Raw genomic sequence first — 25,934 nt, forward strand, 5'->3', positions numbered from 1 at the left:
CACCCAGGAGCCCCCCCCCCCCCCAATTTTTTTTTTTAACATTTATACATTTTTTTTGAGAGACAGAGAGTGACAGTGTGAGCAGGGGAAGGACAGAGAGAGAGGGAGACACAGAATCCAAAGCAGGCTCCAGGCTCTGAGCTGTCAGCACAGAGCCTAAACGTCGGGCTCGACTCAAGCTGTAAGATCATGACCTGAGCTGAAGTCGGATGCTTAACCAACCGAGTCACCCAGGCGCCCTCAAAAAGTAATACTTTTAATAAAAAGCAGAAACAAACTCAAATACAGAGAACAAATTGGTGATTGTCAGAGGGGAGAGGGTAGGGATATAGGCAAAATGAATAAAGGGGAGTGGGAGGTACAGGCTTCCAGGTATGTAATGAGTAAGTCACAAGGATGAAAGGTACAGCATAGGGAATGTAGTCAGTGATATTACCATAGCATTGTATGGTGACAGTTTGTAGCTACATTTATGATGAGTATAGGTATAACTTGTCTAATCACTGAGGCTTATACCTGAAACTAATGTAACATTGTGTGTCAACTATAATAAGAAAGTAAAAAGAATACTTTGTAAAAAGTTTATTTTGAGAGAGAGTGCATGCGTGCAAGTGGGGGAGAGGGGGGAAGAGACAGAGAATCCCATGGAGGCTCCACACAGTCAGTGCAGAGCCCGATGTGGGGCTCCATCTCATGAACTGTGAGGTCATGACCCAAGCAGAAACCAAGAGTTGGACCTTAACTGACTGAGCCACCCAAAAGAATAGTTTTAATGCATTACTATGTCAATTTACAGAAAGGGACAAGAATAGAAGAACTAACGCATAAGGGATGTCTTGTCAGTTGAAGATGAATTAAAATTATAGATAAAACATTTCTTAAATTATAAGCTAATGGTGAAGTTAAGTTTTTGAAAATTCATTTCGGTGTGACTTTTCACATACGTGTATTTCTTAGTGGGAAGATAGTTAAGCTAAGTTTATTTTTGTTTCATGATTACTTGTGTACTGTGCCTCGATACTGATAAAGAATATTGCAATGAATAAAATAATACCTGTCATATAAGAAGCATAGTTTATTTATTTATTTATTTTTGAGACAGAGAGAGACAGAGCATGAACAGGGGAGGGGCAGAGAGAGAGGGAGACACAGAATCCGAAGCAGGCTCCGGGCTCTGAGCTGTCAGCACAGAGCCCGACGCGGGGCTCGAACTCACGAACCGTGAGATCATGACCTGAGCCAAAGTCGGACGCTCATCCGACTGAGCCACCCAGGTGCCCCTAAGAAGCATAGTTTAATATGACTCTGGAGCTAGGTGCGTACTCTATTTCGTGGGAGTCAGTTTTCAGGTACCTATTCAAATGAGTAATCTTAGACGCCAGTTTATGATACTTAACTTTGGGGAAAATATTGTTATAATTAATATATTTTTGTTACAGGTTTTGTCGGCTGGGAGAAAACTGTTCTGTACAGTACTTTCATTTTCACTTTTATTATTTCTTGATTTTGTCATATAGTTACTGTTTTCAATTCAAAATGGACTTTGGGGAGGCTTTAAGTGATTGAAATAGCCTAAGTATTCAAGCAGGATTTCATTTTCCTCATTGTTGCTTACTTTGTATCCAATTTGGAAATTATCAGGCTTGTTCGTTGCTGTCAAATTTTCTACCTAAATCAAAAATTACTATTGAATAATAGAGTTACCTAATTTATACTCTTAACATGCCATTAGTTTGGGATTTTTGTTTTCCCTTTCAAAAATAACAGGGACATTAATTAAATGCCGATTGAGAAGACTACAAAGCAGTATATGTAGTATTCTGTTTTTAATTAGACTACATATAATTTATTTTTACTGAAGTATAGTTGACACCGATGTTACATTAGTTTCAGGTGTGCAACACAGTGATTCAGCAAGTCTGTATGTTAAGCTCTGCTCACCACAAGTGTAGCTACCATTTGTCACCATACGACACTATTACTGTATCACTGACTGTATTTCCTATGCTGTACTTTTCACCTTCATAACTTATTCTGTACCTGGAAGCCTATACCTCCCACTTTCCTTCACTCATTTTGTCCATACCCCTGCTTTTCCTTCTGGCAACCACCAGTTTGTTGTCTGTATATATGGCTCTGTTTCTGCTTTTTTGTTCATTTGTTTCGCTCTTTAGATTCCACATATAAGTGAAATCATAGTGTTTTGTCTTTTACTGATGATTTTTTTTGAAGAAAACACACAAAATTATGTATATATTTATATAATAACATGACATGTTTATGTTTATGGCTGGGACAGTGGAGGAAACTATACACGGATGTTTTGCATTTTCCCCTTCCCACACAGACTTTATACTAAGAAAGACAGCATGAGGAAACAGAGCAAGAAACACAAAAATTATATACAAGTGACAGTCAAGGAGTCTGGGGCCCAGGGAATCCAGGGATCCTGCTCTCTATTCCTTCTTCACCAGCTTTCTCCTATCCAATCTGATAGCTTGAAAAGTGAATGACCAGTCAGGAAGAAGCATACACACCCGCTGTCACCCCACACATGTATCAACAGGTTCATGGTCATTCTCATCGGGCCCAATGTTTGATGTATCTGAATTTGTGAGGTGAGAGGACGAGAGAGGATTACAAATCTTACCCTCTTGAATGGTTAGTTCTCACTCCTGCCATCCTAATTGGCAGTAGGATTCAGGCCAGACTAGTGATACATAGAATGAAGGTGCTGGCCACCTGCACCCCTCTTTTGCACTTGCTCATGAATTCACAGTGCTGCTTCTCCTCATCCCATAGGAGTCAAGGAGTCAAGTTACTGAGCTCTAGGAAGGCAGAGATTTCTCAATGTTCCCTTTCTCTCTCCCGGACCACCTGACCCCCCTCCCCTTCTTCCAAGGTGAATCATCTCCTAGGGACCTGCTGCTCCAGCCCTGCCATAATACCAAAGCCCAGAGTCTTGCTCAATGTGTCCTGTTTCTTCTGATCTCCTTAACAATACACCTGGCATCTGATTACATCTGAAATGTGGGACTCCACCACACGTGTGTGACTAAGCATGTGTCCTCAGGCCCACAGGTTGGCTGCCAGAGCAACTTTTTAGCAGTAAAGGCCAGGAAAGTGGGCGAGGGCAAGATGCTTCTAGAAGCTAGCTTCTTAGAACTTTTTCCTTGATGCTGAAAACCATGATATTTATGAGGCCCTCTTGCTCCAATATATAGCCCCCAAGTCTCAACTTTTTCTCTCCCCATTTAGTCTTCAGATGGTTCCCATCTGTAGGCTCACCGATAGGCTTTCCTCACTTAGTTTTACCATGAATGGCATGGTTTGTTTGTTTTTTTTCAGCTGGCAGTTATACAATTTTGAAATTAGAATCAGTCTTATCTATATTCAACTCTTTTACAAATGAGGAAATAGAAACCCATAGAGGTTAAATGACTTTACTCAGGTTACACATCAGTTTTGCAAAGATGCAGTGCAACTGGAACCCAGATATCTTGACTCTACACCTAGTGCTCTTTCCACTGTCCCATGATACTTTCAAAAGCACATGCTAGAAGAGAAAGAAAGTGCCCGTTTCATGTAAATGATGCAGGGAAAACTGTAAGAGACACTCAGTAAGGGAGGTTAGGTGGGCATTGTAGTTTTAGGCAAGCAAATGAGTTTTTCTTTTTGAGGATTCTCTAAACCTGCCATAATGGAAATATGAAGCAATAGCAGCCTAAGAGGAAAAAAAAACAAAAACAAAACATGTAGAAGCAGAGAAAACAGATATTATTCAGTCTGCCTTTCCCAGCATTGTCAGGTTGGCCTCCAGATGTAAACCTACCATATTATTCTCAAGGCTTAGCCTAACCAGTTTTGGGATATTCTCTTCCAAAAGGAGAAATCACATCTTCCCAGGTTCTCATACAGAGAAAAAAGAGCATTTACAGCATTATGCAATCCTAGTCTCTCATTTCTGGCCCTTGCTTGGGCTCAGTGAGGGTGTGAAAATCTCAATTTAACCAAAGAAATGAACTCAGAGTCCCCTTTCAACCCACATCATCTTCTCAGCAGCTCCTATGGGAATTAGGGTCATTTCTGGCTCGCAAGTTGAGATCTAACCAGGCACTCATTCCACTCCAGCCTATGATATATTAAAAGTTCAGTGGGTGAGGAAGAAGAGAGAAGGGGAGCTGAGGTTACCCTACAAGCTTGCTGGTGATGAGTGAGGACTTTCTCTGGGGCAAATCCTGTGGGGTGGGAATATGATTACCAGTCACCAGGTTCTTGTCTGGTCCTGCACTTGGCAACTGCTTATTCTTCCTCTTGTCTTTGGCCATGTTGTGGTCTCCTGAGTCAAAGTACTTTTGCCCTTTCTGGAGTCTCTCCATGAAGTTGGAGCCATCTGGCTTTTGTCTTATGGGATATTTGGCCTTTAGCTTTGCCTCCTTTCCTCTCTCAGGGAGAACACCTCCTTTCTCCTGTGTGTCCCGCTTCTCGTCACCAGTCTCTTGTGCAGGGTTCTCCTCTTCTTATTTCTGGGACATGGTGGGACCAGGACTGGCGTATAGAGGGTTTGGGAAGTCAACCAGAGAAAGGAAGGGGGAGGGAAAATGGGGACATCCTGTGCTACTTCTTTGGCTCCTTTCACTAGGGTTGCTCAGTCAGAATGGTGGCCCTTGCCACTGTCTTACTTATTTCATTTAGCAACTTAACCTTCTAGATCTACCCATGTTTCACAGATGGCAAGATCTTATTCCTTTTTTTTTTTTAAATGTTGATTTATTTTTGAGAGAGAAAGAGAGTATGAGTGGGGGAGGGGAAGAGAGAAGGAGACACAGAATCTGAAGCAGGCTCCAGGCTCTGAGCTGTCAGCACAGAGCTGGATGCGGGGCTCGAACCCACGAACCGTGAGATCATGACCTGAGCCGAGGTTGGATGCTTAACTGACTGAGCCACCCAGGTGCTCCAAGATCTTGTTTTTTTGTTTTTTTGTTTTTGTTTTGTTTTTTATGGCTGAGTAATATTCCATTGTGTGTTTGTACCATATCTTCCTTATCCATTCATCTATTGCCAGACATTTAGGATGCTACTACATCTTGGGTATTGTAAATAATGCTGCAATAAAGATAGGGCTGCATATATCTTTTTGAATTAGTATTTTAGTTTTCTTTAGGTAAATACCCATAACTACACATAATTTTTATGGTTGCATGGGATAAAGCTGGAAGAAGGTACACGAAAAGTTTAATTTTGGTAGTCTCAGAGTAGGCGTATTGGGGGAATTTTAATTTTAATTTTGTTTGTACATTCAGACTTTTATTAATTGTAAATAATATTATATAGATTTTTAAAAAGTGAAGCACATTTCTACTTATGTCTGACACATTCTGGAAGTGGTTAATTTCTTTCTGAAATGAGAGGAAAATAAATTGGCTGTAGTTGCAGCAAAGAGAATCTAAAGGTTGGCATTTGAATTAAGTGATACAGCAGTGCAAGGTATAGGGTGGAAGGGTAGATAAGCCAAAATGCAAACATTTCTCTTCAAAGTGACTTGTTTTCCATGGTTATTTCCAGAACAGGGCAATAAATTGCTGTTTCATGGCAAGTAAATTAAAACATTTCCTTATGAACCTGCAATTCTTACTTTTTGGAGTTGCACTCTAATCTCCTCTCTGCTTCCATTCTGTTTTCGAAGTTGAAAGTATAAGTGGCTTGATACCAGTCACTTTTGGAAGGGAAGAAGAATTGTAGGTTACAGCTGAATTTTGAGGATCTGCAGTAAGAGGAACAGAGTAAATCTGAAAAATTTAAGCACTTCTTGTTATGCATGTTTTCTTTTAGAAATTAGGTGAACTCTGTACCCATCGCTACCCTCTCCAGTGAGTCATTCTATAGCATGGTGGGGTTGGGGCAAGATACTAGAATTTGTATGCTTGTCATATCTTGATTTTTCAAATCACCTTTCCCAGAAGAAATGCAGCTGCTGCTCTTAAAATGAAGCATTTGAATAGGGTGGTTCTGTCTTTGTAATTGACTTACTGTTGAATGCTCTGATTTCTTAAAAACTGAGTTTTTAAAGAAAGATTTCTCAAGTATAACAAACACATAGGTCATGCACTGGTTAAAAAGAGACAATTTAGCTCACTGAATTTTCCCAACCAGTAGGTGTCCATTGGTGGGTATCTGGTGTGAGAGTCTGAAGTTAGAAAATAATATAATAAACATCCATAACCCAAACCAGAACTAACAAATACTGACATTTTTTTGTCCTTTTTGTTTGTTTTATATTGTATTTTAAACTTAGTTTTTCTTCTACCTCAGTCATCCTTTTTTCATCACAGAGAATCACTATTGTTATTTTTGTATTTATACTTTTTATTATGAGTATTTATTATAAACAATATATGATTCTGTTTTAAAAATGTGTAAATGGCTAGTGGTATGTTGCACTAGTCATTCTACAACTTATATTTTTTAATAATGATTTTAAAAACCAATCATGTTGATACATGTTGCTCTAGTTCATTTTAACTGTTATAATATTATTATAATCAGTATCCTGATTTACATGAAATAGAGTTTAAAGTGTTTATGACAGTGAAACTAATGATACCCCTTTGTACTCTTCAAAGTGTCCCAGTTGGTTGATAAATTATAGGTCGCCTTCATTATACCATGCCCCAATTGATCTAGTCCCCTGTTAATGGACATATTCTTTTCAGTTACTCTCTTTATATCACAGTTGCAACCTTATGTTTTCTCTATTTTTAAAAACTTGTTTGAATGTGTTGACTATTTCTGTGTTAGAAACCATATTCTCTGTGGTATAGCTTCCTTGGTCTCAAATGAAAGCAAGACACAGGGCAGCAGGTCCTTACACTGATTAGCAAAGCTGAACTCTGGCAGCACTCTCTGACCTCTTGGTGGATAGCCGTTTGCTGTCTCACTAGTGAGCATTCTTTTCTTTTTACTTTTTTATTAAAACATTGTTTTTAATGTTTATTTTTGTGAGAGAGAGAGAGAGAGAGAGAGAGACAGAGCACGAGCAGGGGAGGGGCAGAGAGAGGGGGAGACACAGAATCAGAAGCAGGCTCCAGGCTCTGAGCTGTCAGCACAGAGCCTGACGCGGGGCTCGAACCCACAAACCGTGAAATCATGACCTGAGCCGAAGTCGGGCTCTCAACCAACTGAGCCACACAGGTGCCCTTCACTAGTGAGCATTCTTAAATTGTATGATTAATTATTATGCTAGTCATGATAAGTGAAGCAGTGTGTTGAAGATATGTTGTCATGGAAATTATGTCAAAAATAATTGTTGCATTTGTAATGAAAAAATTCTCAGTGCTATAAGTAGCGGAAAGGTAGCTTTTAGGCCTAATGTACAAAAATCATCATGGTGTGTCAGTATTTTAGGAAAAATAAAAGAAAGTTAATGGTCATTGGGGTTTTAAGATAGTTTGGCTCTGTTATTTGGCTTTCTTTCTGTTTTTAAAAATTTTTTTTAAACATTTATTCATTTTTTGAGAGAGAGAGAGAGAGAGAGACAGAGTGTGAGTTGGGGAGGGGCAGAGAGAGTGAGGGAAGGGAGCATAGATCTGAAGCAGGCTCCAGGCTCTGAGCTGTCAGCACAGAGCCCGATGTGGGGCTCCAACTCATGGACCGTGAGATTATGACCTGACCTGAAGCCGACTGAGCCACCCAGGCGCCCTCGTTTGGCTTTATTTCTGTCCACATGTTGGTCTACAGCTGTGTTCTTCATAATGGTGCATCGGATTATCCATTGAGGCATAAAGAAATGTTAGAATTTCTACTTCTATACTTTTATCATCCCATATATATGTTGTTGATTTTTATAATGTACATATTTTTATTGATGTTAGTTTCCTAGGGCAGCCATAGCAAATCACTATAAACTGGGGGGCTTAAAACAACAGTTCTAGAGGCCAGAAGTCTGAAATCAAGGTGTTGTCAGCCATCAGACTTGGTTCCTTCTGGAGGCTCAGAGAGGAAATGCATTCCATGCCTCTCCTTGCTTCTGGTGCCTGCCAGCAATTCTTGGCATTCTTTGGCAGCTTATATACACAGTACTCCAGTGTCTGCCTTCATCTTCACATGGCCTTCTCTCGTGTGTCTCCGTTGTTTGGATTTAGTGTCCCTGCTTATGTAGGATGATTTTATTTTGAAATTCTTAGTTACATTTGCAAAGGTCTTTTTAACAAATAAGATTACAGGTTTGGGAATGTGTGTGTGTGTGTGTGTGTGTGTACACACACACACACACACACACACACACACACACATACATGATTTAGTGCCCCCACTATAAAATACATAAAAGTGTGTGTGTGTGTGTGTGTGTGCGTGCGTGCGTGTGTGTGTATACACACACAAGACTTTTTTTGGTGAGGGATGTGAGAAGGGGTCACATCATTCAGTTCACTGCAGGAATATATAATTGTGTATACACACACACACACACACACACACACACACGTAGAAGGTGGGTGCTCAAATTTTATACTGATGGTATACCCCTATCAAAGAAGCTTGGAGATCCCTAGTTCCGAGATCGCTTGGGTTAGATGTGGTTGGTACCTTCGTGTAATAAGGCAGCAACCCTTGATGACATAAAAAGCTGTATAGAAGTTAACTGCTAACATTCCCTGTGTTTCATGTTCTCAGTAGTCTGTGCAGACTAAATGATCAGGTAGGTTTATGGGCTTCCTTTTAGGCCTGACAGGGATATGGATAGCTATCAGATAGACTCAGGAAAAGTACCATGAAACTCTATTTGTGCTTCAGTGATCTTGACTCCTCTGTGCTACAGATACTTAGAGTAATTCTTGATCTCACTGTTTCTTTGGCCTTGAATGACAGGGTTATGGTGAGGTTGCTTTTTGATGCTTCCTGGCTAAAGCCCACAAGCATTTAATCCTTAGTCCACAGTAGGGATGGTGGGTACAGTGATTAGGCATTATTTGCAGGCCATTAATGTGTAACTAAAATATGATTTTTTTTTTAATTTTTTTTTTCAGTGTTTTATTTATTTTTGGGACAGAGAGAGACAGAGCATGAACGGGGGAGGGGCAGAGAGAGAGGGAGACACAGAATCGGAAACAGGCTCCAGGCTCCGAGCCATCAGCCCGAAGCCTGAGGCGGGGCTCGAACTCACGGACCGCGAGATCGTGACCTGGCTGAAGTCGGACGCTTAACCGACTGCGCCACCCAGGCGCCCCTAAAATATGATTTTTAATAATACAGAATTCTCTATCATTTAAAAGCCCCACTGCTCAGTTGGTCCTTAGTGTGTGATGTAGAACTCACTGTATGTTAACAGGTGTTTTGTTTTGTTTTGTTTTGTTTTGTTTTAGTTTATTTATTTTGAGAGAGAGTGGAAGAGAGAATCCCAGGCAGGCTCTTGTGCTAACAGCTAACATCCCCGGATGCGGGATTCAAACTCATGAACTGTGAGATCATGACCTGAGCTGAAACCAAGAGTTGGACACTTAACTGAGCCCCCCAGGCACCCCTATATGTTAACAGTCTTAATTATTACAAAAGGTCTGTTTTAAATTTCTTTAAAAATTTTTTAAAATATTTATTTATTTTTGAAAGAGAGAGAGAAAGAGAGTGAGCGGGAGAGGGGCAGAGAGAGAAGGAGACACAGAATCTGAAGCAGGCTCCAGGCTCTGAGCTGTCAGCCCAGAGTCCGACGTGGGGGTCGAACTCGTGAATCATGAGATCATGACCTGAGCCAAAGTTGGATGCATAACCAGCTGAGCCAACCAGGTGCCCCTGTTTTAAATTTTTAAATTACTTTTAGACTAAATACTGGATGTAGAGAAGAAAAAGATACCTTAACCCAAGGCTTCTGGTTTGGAGAAAAATAACAAGAGTACATATTAAAAGGGAATGCTTAAAAAAAAAGATACATAAAATAAAAGCATAAGAATTACTGTTGGTGAAATAAGAGGGAGAAAGGGCACAGGCAATTATAAAATCCTGAGATGAAGTAATTGCAGCAATAACTAAGATTTCTGTAGCCTTTTTATATTATAAAGCCATTTTGCACAATATTATCTGATTTGATCCTCAAAACTTTGGTGATTTTATCTCCATATTACAGATAAGGAAACTGTAGCTTAAATGGATTAAATAATGTTCCCAAGATTAACTAAATTTTAATATTTATTTTTGAGAGAGAGACCAATTATGAGTGGGGGAGGGGCAGAGAGTGAGGGAGACACAGAATCTGAAGCAGGCTCCAGGCTCTGAGCTGTCAGCACAGAGCCTGACGTGGGGCTTGAACTCACGAACTGTGAGATCATGACTTGAGCCTAAGTTGGACACTTGACTGAGCCACCCAGGTGCTTTAAATTTTAAAGCAAGGAACTGAGATTTGATTACAGGTATTTAGACACTTAATTATAAGCTTCACCCACTGTTAAATTTTGTTAGGAGTGAAGGTAGTAGGTTTACATGGGATTGTACTGTAAAGACCCTGTGAAGATATAGCAGTAGCATTGTTTTGCATTTGTGTGTAAGTTAAGGGTATATACACTTTTCCTGTTCTCTTCTAGTTCAGTTGCAGTTTGTCTTTAAATCTCTAGGGAAGATCAGAGAAACAGTGCCGGAAGCTTCACTGAGTATCTAATTTGGGAAAATGTGCATGTGTGGCGGGAAGGGGGGTGAGTTGTCTACTGCTTTTTCTTTTTTTTTTTTTTTTTTTTTTTTTTTTTTTTTAAATTTTTTTTTTTCAATGTTTATTTATTTTTGGGACAGAGAGAGACAGAGCATGAACGGGGGAGGGGCAGAGAGAGAGGGAGACACAGAATTAGAAACAGGCTCCAGGCTCTGAGCCATCAGCCCAAAGCCTGACGCGGGGCTCGAACTCACGGACCGCGAGATCGTGACCTGGCTGAAGTCGGACGCTTAACCGACTGCGCCACCCAGGCGCCCCTGCATTTTCTGTTTTGGTGGCGGGATCTTCATTTTGTAACATCTTTCTTTTTCTTGTTCTTATAACTTTTAGCTCATTAACCTTGCTCTCTAAGCTGCATAGTGAAGCACCATTTCTAATTTAGTCTCCTGTGTTTAGCTTCTCAGAAGATTTTTTAAAAAATGTTTGGAGGTGTGATTTAATTGCAGGGCTGTTTGCACGTTGTCAGTGTGAAAGCAAAGATGAGTTTCATATTTAGACAGTGCATCCTGCAGGTTTCATTTGTTAAAACCTTCTTGGTATTCCCATTGTCTCAAACGTGTGCATAATAGTGAAAAGAAAAAAGTCTTGTTTTGTTGTATCCATATTTAGCAATTTGGTTGAGTTATGGAAAAGCCTGTCCTCTGCCTATGTATTTGCTCATTTGGAAACCTTGTATAGTTTATAGAGACACTAGTGATTTGTTCCTCGGCCTCCCTGTGGGTTTTGTTCCATATTACAATCTAATTCCACCTCCCTGTCCCATATTCTGGTGCCGTTAATTTGTACATTTCGATGCAGTTTGTTTCATCGTGTGTTTTTGTAATCCAAACTGAATGTAACGAGCTATGTGCTTTAGGGACCTGGCTTTGCCTTGCCAATTAGAACAAAGTGGTTACTGAGAAAGAGTGTGTTTTAAATAAAACATGGCACCTCTGAGTAGGACTGACACTCATTTGGGAGTAAAAGAGATGGTTTTAACTCTTTGACTAAAAAGAAGAGTCATTACTAAAGATCAGCACTTTTTGGGGGAAAGAAGGGTAAAGATTTACCTCCACAAAATATGGTTTTATAAATTTCCTCATAGATTAAATAAATTTAAAAGATTGTCATTTGATACTTTTTTTCTTCATGTTTGAGACATGCATTAGCAAAACTCTCTAAATTCCTGAGTAATTATCTAGTGCCTGCTGCAGTTTCTGAAGTTTGAACTGTTCATGTTGAGGAAGGTGAGGGCATATAAAACCATAGGTATGTTATTAGCCTCTTTATTTTTCTAATATGTGAAGCCAAATTTTCTTTTTTTTTTTTTTAATTTTTTTTTCAACATTTATTTATTTTTGGGACAGAGAGAGACAGAGCATGAATGGGGGAGGGGCAGAGAGAGAGGGAGACACAGAATCGGAAACAGGCTCCAGGCTCTGAGCCATCAGCCCAGAGCCTGACGCGGGGCTCGAACTCCCGGACCGCAAGATCGTGACCTGGCTGAAGTCGGACGCTTAACCGACTGCGCCACCCAGGCGCCCCCAAATTTTCAATATAGTAGATACTTGAAAGATACTTGAAAATGATGAGAGAAGTACAAGATTTTGCCACAGTGTGTGGATATTATTTTATTTTCATATGATAATAGAATTTTGAGCCATCAGTGACTTAAAACTATTTAGAATTTTAGTAGCACTTTCATCAGACATTTCAAATTTAAATTGAACTCAGGAACCGTGAGCTCATGACCTGGGCCCAAGTCAGACACTTAACCTCCTGAGCCACACCCAGGCGCTTCTACTTTTATCAAACATTTAAAGGACAGATGTCTTTGCATAGATCTTCATAGGCAGACAGTTTACTTATTCACAGCATAGGGAGACACCACATGTGAGTTGGTTCCAGTATTGTATTTGTATCTATACTACAGTTGATAGAGTTCCGTTTTTAGTTGAAATGCCAAATAAACTCTAGAACTCAACAATGATACAAGTAAAGCATGACGTTGCTTGTGTTTTCTTGATTTCCATAGGACTTACTATGAAGTAGACAGTAGGATTTTGTCAAAAGCTTTGAAATAAAGACAGCAAGAAGAAAGTTGTATAAAGACTTGGTAATGACTTTAGAAACATTATAACATTTATTAACCTATATAAGCAAGAGAGAACAAGAGGAGTATATTTCTGTGAAACAATTAAAAAGTATGTAGGTGTGCCCTGTTGAAAAAAGCTGTTTCTGGAAAAATGAGCTCTGTACCAGAGGAAGCTAGCTAGTCTAATTGGACTAAATTAAATGAAACCTATGCATTTCTATCACTGTCCTATGAAGGCCTTGCAAACTATATTGATGGTTTGAGGAGACAGTCATAATATTATTAAATGTCCCATACCTCAGTTTGGAAAATTAACACCCATATGGATAATATTTTAAGTTCAAACAGTTTTCTGAGTAAAGATAATTAAGGCTTAAATCTGCTGCTATCTTCTCCTTAACATTCTAATCTATGGCTGAACAAGCCAAGAAGAACTTTGAAAATATTCAACATCTTCAGAAATCACTGAATTTGCCAGTTTTGCACAGAGTGACAATGGTGTTTTCTTTGACTCATATGGTTTAAGATCTAGTAGCTGTTAATTTCCATACTTGAATCAAAAATTAATGTCAAGGGGCGCCTGGGTGGCTCAGTCGGTTGAGCGCCCGACTTCAGCTCAGGTCACGATCTCGTGGTCCGCGAGTTCGAGCCCCGCGTCGGGCTCTGGGCTGATGGCTCAGAGCCTGGAGCTTGCTTCCGATTCTGTGTCTCCCTCTCTCTCTCTGCCCCTCCCCCGTTCATGCTGTGTCTCTCTCTGTCTCAAAAATAAATAAACGTTAAAAAAAAATTAAAAAAAATTAATGTCAAAAAGCCTCTTTGAAAAAGTTTTTAAGCACAGGTCCTAACCTTCTAATGGTAGTCAAAAGCTAAATTAGATTGTTCATTTCTTCTATGTGCATTCAGTTACTCAGTGTACATTGTGTTTTGTAACATTGTTTTTAGGAAGTCTAGAAGTGTTGAATCCCATTAATTGTGGTATTAGGAGATGGTAATCATAGGATATTTGGAAGGAATCTTAGAGCTTTTCTAACACTGATGCTTATTCCAAATGTCTGCTGAATTAGTGAGTTTCAAGTTAAGTGATGTGGTAGGGGTAAACTGGCTTCTTTTTTTTTCATCTTTTAGGTCTGTCTTTCATAATTCCCTTTCTCTTCCAATGTAACTATGCTATGTTAGTAATCTTGAAGTTGGGACTAGAAAGCAATCTGTAACAAAGTGGCAATAACACTTATTTATGGGTACTCCTAAGACATCCTATGTGTTTTTCTGTTTACTATCTGTTCATTCATTTGCTGATTAAGTTTTGCAGTTTCTTAAGTTTATTCATTGTTCTGTAGAGTTGGTATACAGATGACAACCTTATATAATTTATTTTAAAGTTTATTTATTTTGATGGGGGGAAAGGGACTGAGAGAGGGAGAGAGAAGATCCCAAGCAGGCTCTGCCTGACTTGGGCCTCTGTTTCACAAACTGTGAGATCATGCATGACATGAGTCGAAATCAGGAGTTGGACACTGAACCGACTGAGCCACTCAGCTGCCTCTTTTCTAAAGATACATTGATTACAACTTTTTTTTCCTAAAATTTTTCTCAAATAAGAGGCTTGCAGTATATGTGAGGTTTTATTCACATATAGCAATTATAGAATTAGTAAAATGTCTTAAAATGTTTTCTACATCGTTAGTGCCTTAAAGAAATCCCCCTGAATGTGACCAAAAGTCTTTTTTATTATAACCCCCCACTATTTTTCAACCCAAGATAAAAAGTTTCATGTCCCACGATATATGCTGTTTGGGAATGGACTTTTTTTTATGGTGTCCTTCTATCGAGTAGTCTGGTTGTATAACATACCACAAACAGACAAAATTCTCTCAAAAAGTTTAAAAGGCCCTGAAGGAGGAGGGGCTTAAAAAAGATGAGAGAAAAAACTTTGTATGCTTCCCTCAGACTATAATTTGTCTTTATTGAAGGGAAGGTCAAAAGCAATAAATTCATTTTTCTTTGGGTATGAGTGAAGTCTTGTGTTTTATCTCCAGTGGGTGGCACACAGAGATGGTGCCACTTGTACCTTATGTAGCAATTTAAAAACTTAGATACTTAATATTTTGGCTATCGAGAGGTTTCATGAAACTATATAGCATATAGAAAAATAGCAAGTGAATCAGATAATTTTGGACAATGGGACATTTTGCATTGGAACATCATTGACATAGTCTTATGTTAGAAGTGGTAATCACTTGGGGCACCTGGGTGGCTCAGTCAGTTGGGCGTCTGACTTCAGCTCAGGTCATGATCTCACGGTCCATGGGTTCGAGCCCCGCGTCAGGCTCTGTGCTGACAGCTTCGGATTCTGTGTCTCCCTCTCTCTCTGCGCCTCCACTGCTCAAGCTCTGTCTCTGTCTCTCTCAAAAGTAAATAAACATTAAAAAAAAAATTTAGAAGTGGTAATCACTTAACTCTTGGGCATACCAAGTGGAATAGTCTTCATAAAGGAAAAATGAATGTCTTGCCTAAAACACTTTTTTATATAGTTTTTTATATAGTTGTTATAGAAAATACCTGACTTTGTTTTAAGTGGACATTTTTTCTTTTTTAGTGTTAATATTCCAAACCTATGAAAAGCACAGCTCTTGCTTAAATGCTTGTCAGGTACCTGGATACTTGAGGCACTACTGGTAATCAGTCCTTATTATTTATTAAAATTTTCTGGGTGACTCTAGTTGCATCATAAATCAAAATTCACAAAACCAGCCTCACCCTAATATCAGAGTGATGTTTTTGATATCTCAAAGAGCTGGTGTAATTTGTCTCTTTAGTGTCTCCATTGAAAGACTTTTTGGGACCTCTTTTTGAGTTTTAGATGGAAATAAATGCAGGTATTCAGGGCAGAGATTTAAAGAGAATGGAGGGGAATGTAAAGGTACACAATAAGCTTGTTTTTTAAAACTGGAGCCAGGAGAACCTTTTCAAAGTATATTGTAAAGGTCAAGTTTCATGTATTTCCTCTTTGAGCTCTGTGTGACTGAATGGAGGCTATTTCGCTTCTGATTTATAAGATATTTACCATGACTCAGTATTTTGTGAACACCTAACATTGTTAGTGCTTTGGTCTTTTGTGTGACCCCACCCTTAAAATAGAAAGCAGAGACCCAGTCTGCATTCACAGAGGCCCTTCCTTATAGACCTTTGCTGCACAATACAAAAGAGCACCAACCTTAGAGGAAAAGGAATTGTTTGGATTTTTCAAAAACAAAAGTAGGTTTTTTCCCCCTTCCTTTGTGTACGTTATAAAGTACCAAGATATCCTTTTTCAGTAGTTTAAAATTGTGACATATTCTTTTTATTCTTTTGTGCCTTGATCATGGTTAAGGGAGATGGAAACAATTTTTCTTAACTGGTATTTCTTAAATTCACTGGCGCTTTAATTTCTTACAGCATTATCAAGGAATTGTTTTTCACTGCTTTGGACACGAATTTTAAAAAGTTTTGCTACAACATAGATTGCAACCATAATTGCTAAGAGAAATAAGCCAGCATCAAAAGGACAATAAACTATGGTGCCATTTATTTAGAGTACCCAGAGTGGTCAAATTCATAAAGACAAAAAAGTAGAATGGTGGTTGCCAGGCGCTGGAGGGAAGGGAGAATGGGGGAAGTTCTGGAGATGGATGGTGGGGATAGTTGCACAAGGGTGTGAATGTACATAATGCTACTGAAGTGTTACTTAAAAATGGTTGAAATGGTAAATTTAATATTATGTGTATTTTACCATAGTTAAAAGTAGTGATTAAGAGTTACAGGTCTTAAAGAAATATTTAATCTTGGAGTTTGACTACAATTTTGTTCTCCACATTTGCCAAGAATCCACCTCTGCTCAGATTTCTTTTAAAAATCTGTTATTAATGGGAGGTTAAGTGAGAATATTCCTTCTTGTTCTGTGCAGCCAATAAATTAGTCCTCTTCATTAGAGGAGAATAAAAACTAAAAATATGTGTAGAAGTAATAAATTAAAATGAAAAATGAACAGTTTTTTTCCTCTGCTTATTTGTTTAAATGATGCCATGACAAGTATTGTGTATGTAATTATCAAAGAAAAGTTGTAGTGGCTTTGACTTTGAGCAAGTGGTGTAACCTGGAGTATCAGTTAACTCATTTGTCTAATGGGAGTCATTATACCTCCTTCCTCACTAGGAATCAAATGAGATAATGTAGATGAAATGTCTTTTAAAAGTATTTCCTGGGGCCGTTGGGTGGCTCAGTTGGTAAAGTGTCCGACTTTGGCTCAGGTCATGATCTTACAGTTTGTGAGTTCGAGCCCTATGTCGGGCTCTGTGCTGACAGCTCAGAGCCTGCTTCAGATTCTGTGTCCCCCTCTCTGCTTCTTCCCTGCTCATGCTCTGTCTCTCTCTCTCTCAAAAATAAATAAACATTAAAAATTTTTTTTAAGTATTTCTTCGTCAAAGTACTGTACTACATGCATATTGTTGAAATAGTTAAATTACTACAGGTAGCAAAATGCTCCTCCATTCCTCCCTCCTCCCTCCAGTTTTTCCCAGAAGCAACTACTTTAAATTCTTTCTGCTGTTTCTTCTAAATTCATACTCTTCATATTTATGCTCCTACTTGATTTGTCACTTTTACACATTTTTTTACTTTTTGTTATGATGTATAAAATGTTTGTATTCTTATACTATCCTGTACTATCCTTCCTGCAAATATATTTGTAGTGCAATTTTTGGTTAAATAATTATTGAGTATTTATGTTATTATGGGTATATAAATATTATGATCTTTGGGGCCTTTTAGTATATAATGGTGTTTCATATTTCCTTTATTTTTTCCTTCTTTGGGTATTTTCCAGAGATATTTATATTATTCCTATTTTAATTTTATTGTATCAAGAAAATATATTTTGTATGATTTCAGTCCTTTTATACTTAATCAGACTTGTTTTGTGGCTCCAAATATTATCTGTCTTGGTAAATGTTTTGTTTGCACCTAAAAAGAATGCACATCTGCTGCTGGTTTTTTTGTATTCTTAATTTTTAAAATTTATTTTTAATTTTTAAATTTACTTCTAAGATTTTTAAATTTCATTTAAAAATTTTTTATTTTTAATTTTTTAAAATTTATTTTGAGAGAGAGAGAGAGAGAGAGGCAGGTGGGAAAGTGCAGAGCGAGAGAATCCCAAGCAGACTCTGCACTGTCCCCGCAGACCCCAGTGCAGGGCTAGAACTTAGGAACTGTGAGATCAGGACCTCAGCTGAAACCAAGAGTCAGATGCTTAACTGACTTTGCCACCCAGGTGCCCTCAATTTGCTGATGTTGTGTGGTGTGTTCTCTAAATGTCAGTTAGGTCAAGTTGATTGATATTGTTGTTCAAGTCTGTGTCTTTGCTGATATTTGGCCTACTTGTTCTGTCAGTTACTGAGAGAGGGTTATTGAAATATCTGACTATAAATGTGGATTTTTCTGTTGTTTTTCTTATAGTTCTATCATGGGTTGCTTTGTGGGTTTTGAAGCTATGTGAAATGCATAGATGTGTAGGATTTTTTTGTATTTATGAATTGATCGCTTTATCATTTTGAAATGAGTATATTCTAGATGTAGTTATTCTGAAGTCTACTTTGAGATTAATTTAGCTACTTTCTGTAGCTTAGTGTAAGCATGATACGTCTTTTTCCATTCTTTACTTTTATTCTATCTGTCTTTATATTTAAATGCATTTCTTGTAGGAAGTATATAGTTGGGGATGTCTCTCTTTCAATCTGTTTAGACAATCTCTATCTTTTAATTTGGGGTGTTTAGACCATTTACATTTAGTGCAATTAGTATGTTAGGTTTAAATCTATCATATTTAATGTGAATTAAATATTATTTTGATATATGTTTCCTATTTATGCCATTTATTATTTTTTCCTGCTTTCTTTTGGATTAATTGAACATTTTTAATGATACTATTGTATGTTTTTCGTTGATTTACTTTTGTTTTAGTGCTTACCTTAGTGTGTGTCATACACATTTTTAACTTCTCATAATCTGTGTTCGTGTTATGTACTAGATTACTTCACATGCAGTATAAAAACCTTGTAATAGTGTGCTTTTCTTCCTTCCCTACCTTTGTGCTGCTGTCATACATTTTACTTTTGCATGTTTTGTAAAATTTTTACTGCATTATTACTATTTTTATTTCAATAGTTGTCTTTTAAACAGAATTAAGAAAAATCTTATGTTTATCAGTGTAATAACTTACTGCTACTTTTGACATTCTTTTATATAGATCCATATTTCCATATGGTATCACTTTCATTCTGTCCAAAGGATGTACTTTAATATTTCTTTTTAAAATTTTTTTTTTTCAATGTTTATTTATTTTTGGGACAGAGAGAGACAGAGCATGAACGGGGGAGGGGCAGAGAGAGAGGGAGACACAGAATCGGAAACAGGCTCCAGGCTCTGAGCCATCAGCCCAGAGCCTGACGCGGGGCTCGAACTCACGGACCGCGAGATCGTGACCTGGCTGAAGTCGGACGCTTAACCGACTGCGCCACCCAGGCGCCCCAATATTTCTTACTGGTGATGAATTCTTCTGTTTTTGTAACTTTGAAAAAGTCTTTATTAAAAAAATTTTTTGAATGTTTATTTACTTTTGAGAGAGAACGTGCGAGCAGGTGACGGGCAGAGAGAGAGGGAGTCACAGAATCTGAAGCAGGCTCCAGGATCCGAGCTGTCAGCACAGCACAGAACCTGATGTGGGGCTCAAACCCACAAACCATAAGATCATGACCTGAGTCAAAGTCAGATGCCCAACCGACTGAGCCACCCAGGCACCCTGAAAAAGTCTTTAGTTTTTGTTTTAAAGATATTTTCATTGAGTGTAGAATTCTAGGTTGCCTTTTTTCTTTTAAAGACAGTGGTCTTGTTACATCGTTTGTGATGAAAAATCTGTGGTTCTCAGTTCCTCCATAATAACAGTTGACCCTTGAGCAACACAGATTTGAACTGCATGGGTCCACTTATATGCCAGTTTTTTATTTAAAAAAAAAATTTTTTTTAACATTTATTTATTTTTGAGACAGAGACAGAGCATGAACAGGGGAGGGTCAGAGAGAGAGGGAGACACAGAATCTGAAACAGGCTCCAGGCTCTGAGCAGTCAGCACAGAGCCCAACGCGGGGCTCGAACTCACGGACCGTGAGATCGTGACCTGAGCCGAAGTCGGATGCTTAACCAACTGAGCCACCCAGGCGCCCCTATGCCAGTTTTTTATAGTGCAGAACTGTAAATGTATTTTCTCTTACTTATGAGTTTCTTAATAGCATTTTCTTTTCTCTAGTTTAAGTCATTGTAAGAATATAGTATATAGTATATACATATATATAGTATAACATACAAAGTATGTGTTAATAGACTGTATGCTATTGTTAAGTCTTCTGGTCAACAGTAAGCTATTAGTAAGGTTTTTGAGGAGGCAGAAGTTATGCATGGATATTTGACTGTGTGTGGGGGGGGGTTGGTGTTTTGAACCCCCCTGTTGTTCAAGGGTCAACTGTGTAGCGTATAAGTGAGAGCTTGAACTCTGGGGTCAAATAGCCTCTGGGTTTATTTCTCATCTCTGCCACTTAACTCTGGGGGAAGTTACTGGTTAGACCTGTGCAGCAAATACGGTAAAGCCCCAGATCTGGATGGTAATGTGGGAATAGAGATCAAGGAGTAAATTCTAAATTATGTTGGGATAAAAGAATGTGGGAATCCTTGTTGAGATTCTTATGTAGAAAAAGAGGAAAAGATAAATATGTATGTAAATGCACTGAACAGAATAGGAAAATCTTGTGTTTTGCGTGTTTGTATTTGGGGGAGGGGAGTGTCAATGACTTTGATTTTGGACTAAATTTGAGGTAATGAAGGGACTGCATATTTTCTATAAGCAGTTCAGAAATTGGGAATGTGTGAAAGGTCTAAAGTCTGTTTTGAGAAGCTGCCATATTAAGATGAGGTTCTTGTATACAGCTACTGTTCACTAAATATTTGAAAGACAGAATAATAGAGTTGAAGGTTATTGTGCTCAGCTTATAGGTCTCAAACTTGAACATGCACCTGGAAGGGCCTTTAAGACACATATTGCAGGGCCCCACCCTCCAGAGTTTCTGGTTTAGTGGGCATGGTGTGGGGCTGGAGTGGTTTGCATGTCTGACTGATTTCCGGGTCATGCTGCTACTGCTGCTGGTTTGGAGATCACACTTTGACAACCACTAACTTAGTGGAGTGAACAAAGGGATGCTTTGATTCTTAGTGGAGGAAGATGAAAGGAAATAAATCACAGAGGTCATAGCAGTAAGTGACCACCAGACACTGGATGACACTTGTGATATAGATTATAGAAAGGATGTATTTTAGGATTTCAGATTTGGATAATAAGTGGTATCAAGTGAGGTAGAGAGAGAAAAATGAGTAATGACTGTCAAATTGAATGACAGTGTATATGTGACTTTAGCAATGTTTATTCTTTTGTAGTCACATACTTCTGAAAATTTGATGAGAACTGTGGATTCAGTTCTCAGGAGAAGGTACATGTCTTCATAGTTTGGCACACATTTTTTAGCAGGTTCATAAATTTCATTGAGACCACCCACATCCTAGTGAAGAATTTGGATTTAGAGTGGTCTCATTAAGAGTGGTAGATGTGGAAGTGAGATTATAAGATAGAAAAAGTGAGAAGGTAGGAGGAAGTGATTGCGGATATGGACAGTTGGTTCTTCATGATTACGAGTATTGTTGGGAGTGGACTGATGATTGTGGAATTTCCCATCATAGAGGTCCTTAAAATAAACCTGTGATAGTCTGCACAACTTTCTGAATTTTAGGGGGTACTATGAAACAAAATGTATTCATTTCAAGAAAATGGAATGGCCCATGGCTTTCATGACTTCCTTTCCTGGCCACTTGTTCTTTTGCTGCCTTTCTATTCCGGAGAGGTCAGAACAGTTTACTGTGGTGTTTGGGTGATTCAGTCCTAACAGTCTTTCAGTGACATATTAAGCAAGTTTCCCCTCTATTAGGAAAAACACAAGTTGTCTGTTATCCTGGAAGATTATGAATTATTTTCCTTTCAGTTGACAATTCTAGTAGAAATATTTCATTGCGTCTTATTATATCCTTGATCAAATGCTCGGGATTTAACATCAAAAGTTTTTTCATTGAGTTCTAACTCTCCTTTTATTTGTTGTGTGACCTTGGGCAAATGACATCAATTTTTCTGAGTCTCCATTTGCTCTTTTGCTTGATGAGCGTGGTGATAACCTGTCCTGCAGGGAATTTTAAGGATCAAATAAATCTGCAAGGTACTTAGTAAACTATAAACCTTTACACATGTAACTTTCTAATTAGACACAGTAGTAATAAAACATTGATAAAAATGCTAATGTCTAGATTTGGTTTTTATTCAAGCAGAAAATTTGTAGTATCTTGAAACTAGAGGGTGGTGTGGAAGAATTGTTGCATAGATTTAAAATAAACACATAAGGAACTGAAAACTCCTGGGGCACCTGGATGGCTCAGCAGGTTAAGTGTTCTACTCTTGATTTCTGCTCAAGTCATCATCTCACCATTTCTTTTTCTTTTTCTTTTTCTTTTTCTTTTTCTTTTTCTTTTTAACGTTTATTTATTTTTAAGACAGAGAGCATGAGCAGGGGAGGGGCAGAGAGAGGGGGAGACACAGAATCCGAAACAGGCTCCAGGCTCCGAGCTGTCAGCACAGAGCCTGATGTGGGGCTCGAACTCACAGACCGTGAGATCATGACCTGAGCCGAAGTTGGACGCTTAACCGACCGAGCCACCCAGGCGCCCCATAATCTCACCATTTCTGAGTGCAGAGCCTGCTTGGGATTCTCTCCCCCTCTCTCTGCTTCTCTCTCTCTCTCTCTCTCTCTCTCTCTCTCTCAAAATGAATAAACATTAAAAAAAACATAACTCGTAAGACATTGAAGACACATAACTGAAAAGATATCCTATTTTCATTAATTGAAAGAATCTTGTTCAAATGTTCCTACTACCCAAAACGGTCTACAGATTGAGTGCAATCCCTGTCAAAGTTCCAGTGGCATTTTTCACATTAAAAAAAATCTAAAATTTGTGTGGAATCACAGAAGACCCCCAAATAGCCAAAGCAGTCTTGAGAAAGAACAAAGCTGGAGACATCACAATTCCTGATTTCAAACTACGTTACAAAACTGTAATAATCAAAACAGTATCGTAACAGCATACAAACAGCCACAGTAGACTAAAGGAAAGGAATAGTGTGTTCAGAAATAAACTCATGCACATACAGTCAACTAATCTTTGCAAGTGTGCTAAGAATATACAATAAGAAAAGGATAGTCTCTTCAGTAAATGGTTTTGATAAAATTGGAGAGCCACATGCAAATTTCACACCATACACAAAGATTAACTCAAAATAGATTATAGACTTAACTATAAGACCTGAAACTTTACAACTCCTAGAAGAAAACATAGGGAACAAGCTCTTAGACAGGGTCTTGGCAGTGGTTTTTTTGGATATGACACCAAGAGCACAGGCAACAAAAGCAAAAATAAACAAGTGTGACTATGTTAAACTAAAATGTTCTGCATAGCAAAAGAAACCATCAGTAAAAGGGCTGTCTATGAAATGGGAAAAAAAATATTTGCAAACCATATCTCTGATAAGGTGGTAATATCCAAAGTGTGTAAGGAACTCCTATAACCCAGTAGCAGAAAGAACCAAACTAAAAACAGGCAAACGTTTTTCCAAAGAAAACATACAAATGGCCAACAGGTATTTGAAAAGGTACTCCGTATCACTAATCATCAGGTCAGTGCTAATCAAAATCACAATGAGATATCACCTCCTACCTGTCAGATTGGCTGTTATCAAAAAGACAGAATAAAATGAGTGTTAGTGAAGATGTGGAGGAAAAGGAACCCTTGTACAGTGTTGGTGGGAATGTGAATTTTACAGTTAAATAATAGAAGATACTCAGGAGATTCCTTAAAAGATTTAAAAAAAAAAACTACATATGGTCCAGCTTTTTCACTACTGGGTATGTATCCAAAGGACATAAATCAGTGCCTGAGATAACCTGCATTCCCATGTTCATTGTAGTAGTATTCACAATAGCTAAGATAAGGAAATATGTAAGGGTCTGTCAATGGGTGAACAGATAAAGAAAATATCTACCCTCCCCCACAGGAATTTTACTCAGTCAAAAAAAAAAAAAAAGAAGGAAACCTGTCATTTGTCAAAATATAGATGAATCTGAAGGACATTATGCTAAGTGAAATAAGCCAGACAGAGACATGCAAATACTATGTGATCTTATTTACATACAGAATATAAAAAAGTCAAACTCACAGAAGGTGGTTGAGGAGTGAAGGAATTAGGAGATATTGGTCAAAGGGTACAAGCTTTCAGTTAGGAATAAATTCTGGGGATCTACTGTACAGTATGGTGTCTACAGTTAATACTGTATTTATATTTGAATTTGTTGAGAGAATAGATCTTAAATGTTCTTACCACATACAAAAAGTGGTAACTGTGTGAGGTGGTGTGTTAATTAGCTTCATTGTGGCAGTCATTTCACAATGTGTACATACATCAAACCATCATCTTGTAACGCCTTAATATGCACATTTTTTACTTATCAATTAGACCATAATAAAGTTGGGAGAAAAAAAACCAAATATAATGAAAAAAGAGTTGACGGTTAGTTTCTCCATAAGTAATGTGGTAGAATTCTACCTTCTAGTTGTCAAAGAAATGTGATGTATTCTAGGAAACTTGTATTTGCTTTCATATGTTAGCTGCATTTCAGACCTAGACTGAAATTATGAGGAAAGGCAGCACACTGGTAAATATCCCTAGTGGAATAATTTATTCATATGCCTTTGGAGAAAACTCAGATATGCTGTGTATGTGACATATAGGGTGTTTACAGTCTATAATTTGCTTCTCTATCTTTAGTCCAAAAATCTTGTACATAATTCAAATAGGAAGATTGGACCAGATCACTGTGATAGAAAGCAGAATTAAATTTTGATTTTTTTTTTTCTGGGGAGAAGAATTTATAATATCAATGTGGACAGAAAATTAGCCATAAAATATTTTGATACTTGTCTTTATTCTTTATGTCTATTTAGATATATAAATTTTTAGTATAAAAATAAGGTTAAAAATTGCTTTAGATGTACTCTAAGCCATTTTATATGGAAAGGAGGTTATTTTTATAATGCTATACCACTGTCATCACTAGTTAATCTTGGAAGCCAAGTGTTTGATCTGAGATACTGAGCACTTGATTTGATTTTTATTTAGGAAGAAACTGAACTGACATGGTTCTAACAATAAAATTTTGGATAAATGTACATCAGCTCCAGGGCGCCTGGGTGGTGTAGTTGGTTAAGCGTCTGGCTCTTGATTTTGGTTCAGATCATGATCTCACCATTCATGAGGGTAAACTTGGGGTAAAATTTCTCTCCTAAGTTTGCTTCAGGTCTTTGCCAAGCTTTAAGATGGTTAGCCCTTATTAATTTTATCTGCCAAGTGGAGTCTTAGCATAACTTACAAAAAGGGCTAAAGGAGCCCAAATCCTGCCACAGTTTTCAGCACCAGTCATCTTCAGGTTCAGTACCCATTTGTAATATTGAATGTATCGCTTGATGAAGAGCTCAAGAGCTAAGTCTATGGTGAGTAGAAATGGGATAGGGAGTGCTGAGGTGTGGTGTGTTTTTGGCAGTCCATTTCATTGGAATTCTCTCTCTCTTTTTTAAAACTAAACTGTTTGAAGTCCAGATTGTTTATTTTATTTTATTAAACTTTAAACTTTATTAAACTTTTTTTAACGTTCATTTTTTGAGAGACAGAGCATAAGTGGGGGAGGGGCAGAGAGAGAGGGAGTCACAGATTCCGAAGCAGGCTCCAGGCTCTGAAATGTCAGCACAAAGCCTGACATAGGGCTCGAACTCATGGACTGTGAGATCATGACCTGACCCAACACTGGACGCCCAACCAACTGAGCCACCCAGGCGTCCCTTCATTGGAATTCTCTTAAATGCAGGTCTTTGCTTTTGTGTTGCAGTTGTAACCAAAATAATGCCACATACAACCTAACACAGTACAATGATCCATAAATC

At 38.2% G+C, this 25,934-nt stretch overlaps 1 protein-coding gene and 1 pseudogene across 1 annotated transcript in view; one reads left to right on the top strand and one right to left on the bottom strand.

Moving 5' to 3' along the window:
* ZFAND3 (zinc finger AN1-type containing 3) overlaps nucleotides 1-25,934 on the top strand; it is a 324,760-nt gene that overhangs the window by 112,129 nt on the left and 186,697 nt on the right. The window lies entirely within an intron of this gene.
* On the bottom strand, nucleotides 4,188-4,535 carry LOC115513896 (annotated as a pseudogene).

This window comes from Lynx canadensis, chromosome B2, assembly GCF_007474595.2.
Source record: "Lynx canadensis isolate LIC74 chromosome B2, mLynCan4.pri.v2, whole genome shotgun sequence".
Classification (NCBI taxonomy): domain Eukaryota; kingdom Metazoa; phylum Chordata; class Mammalia; order Carnivora; family Felidae; genus Lynx; species Lynx canadensis.